Source organism: Cibotium barometz, chromosome 43 (assembly GCF_041138505.1).
Source record: "Cibotium barometz isolate CiBa-2024 chromosome 43, ASM4113850v1, whole genome shotgun sequence".
Taxonomy (NCBI): Eukaryota; Viridiplantae; Streptophyta; class Polypodiopsida; order Cyatheales; family Cibotiaceae; genus Cibotium; species Cibotium barometz.
The window spans coordinates 15,941,234-15,943,593 of record NC_141088.1 but is presented as its reverse complement, the minus strand read 5'-3'; positions in this window follow the sequence as shown (position 1 = coordinate 15,943,593).

The window sequence follows — 2,360 nt, the reverse complement described above, 5'->3', positions numbered from 1 at the left end:
AAAGAAAAAGAGAGCTTAAATTTTAATTTAATGAGCTTTTCGGGCACATTAATGTATCAAAATATAATATATGCACTCAAAATCATTAATTCTAAGCTGATTATAACCCAAAATTTGCTAAAAACTCTATTTGTTAAGTTTTGTATGCACTTTTAGTTTACTAATCACTCTCCTAATAAAAAGAAATGGCTCATTAATAGAAATTAATAAATATCAAGTGACGTTTTTATGATTTTTTTGTTGCATTAGGCAACCTAAAACTAATTTTAATACTCTAATGTAATCAAATCAACCAAAAAGCAACATTAAAATGTAAAAAATCAGCCTGTTAAAAAATAAAAGAGAGCGGAAGAATCATTAAAATCATTTTTAATGGATAAATTTTAATGCGTAATGTGATGCAAATGATGCATTATAAGTATAGATTTATCTATGTGCATGTTATATGAACATAAAAATTTAATTTAAACATAATTAAAATAATAATTTAAGCAAAAAAAGCCAAAAAGATTCTTTTATGAGATTAAAAAAAGAGCAAAAACAAGCGAAATCACACACAAGTCTCCATCAAAAACCATTTCTTTTTTGTGGAAATCCAAAATGGACAATGGGTAAAGCATCGATTAAGTGAAAAGCTGAGAAATAAGCCAAGGGATTGCTCCCCGAAAGTGGTGCTAAAAATGTTATAGCTCCTTCCAGTCTCTCCTCTAGAAACACATACACAAGAGAAATACATGAACAAGCTATAATCGTAGGATCATTGGCCAAGCTCGTAACCCTTGAGGTCTCCAAGATCCTCACCTTTCCATGGGTAGCTATTTGTTAAGATCTTTACTCCAAGTAAACTCAAATTAAATACTAGTAAGGAGGCATGCAATAAACAAGCATATATTAACTCTCAAAACCATAGACAAGGTAGGAAATACTCAAAGAAAAGCATTGGGTGCAATCTCCCCCCCCGGCCGGCGCGCAGGCATGTGTGTTTCCACTTCCCATACGCGATATTCATAAAATTAGCCCTTGGAGCCATAAATCGCGTCTTTTCCAAGTTTGGGCTTTCTTAACAATAAAAATAACCTTGGTCCAATGTTTTAATGTATCAATAAAAATAATAATCTTTACCCAATCACTATGTAGGCATGGGCCTAGCTATAATAAATCAACTTATGCACATATGCACAGCTATAATAAATTAACTTGTGCACATATGCATATTATAATAATGTTGGGCTATGTAAATAGCATATCAATTAAATACAACAATGTCATCACATGGTCAAAAAATGTTATATTTAATTTTTGGATCTCAACCTTCACACTACAATCATCATCAATGTGCCACCTCAATCGGTACCCTCACATAGCTCATAACCTAACACTCACCAAACATAACTCATGTTAGTTAAACGATTAATTAAAGTCACATCAATCAATCCGAAAACGAGATCATGAGAAATAAGCAAAACATAATAAAAATATAATACCAAATAACCAAAATGTTAGCATAAACACATGGGAGTCCACCCACTCATGGAAATCCATCCACCACTAATCAATTAAGTGGTATCAAAAATAATATACATACCCATTGGCATAGTTCACACACGCAAATCAAGAACTAAAAATATAACTAATTCATGGATAGACAATTCGTACCATTCCTGCTTTCTTGGGTTACAACTTTCCTTATTGTGTATTTGTATGACTGAATTATTATAGATATTTATGGTAGTACTACAGTGAGGCCATGTACTAATGCCATGGGCACTTTTGTCCCACTAGGTGTTTCCCTAAGACCATCCAAGTGTGAACGGACAACCTTAGGGTTAGCTAGTATATAAGCAACCTCATCCATTATTTAGGGTTAGCTAGTATATAAGCAACCTCATCCATTATTTAGGGTTGGCTGCTCATTTTGTACTTTCTTCTTTGTACTTTTGCAGAGAGCTTCATTGTTAAAACCCTAAGATCTCTCTAGATAATTGTTATACATAAACATGCATAAATTCAACCACCCAACCACCCCCGAGCCCTAGGGATGCACATATGAATTATAAATGAAATACATCATACCTCTACCTTGATGTCCCATACCATCAAGATGTAAAACACAATCCAATAGCATGTAGCTATAGTGTGAAATGGTAGGTGAGTAGATATGGACCTCTACACAAGAGACCATAGCATAAGCCTCCAAGCCCCCAAGCCTCCTTGAGTGTGCCCCATGCCCCTATTATATAGGAGGGCCCTCAAGTGACTCTTGACTTTCCATTTCCCATGTGTGACCCTTGGATGCCTGACCCTAACCTTAACCCTTAAGGTTAGTCCTAACCCATGCTCCACTAGAGCTTGTTCCCATG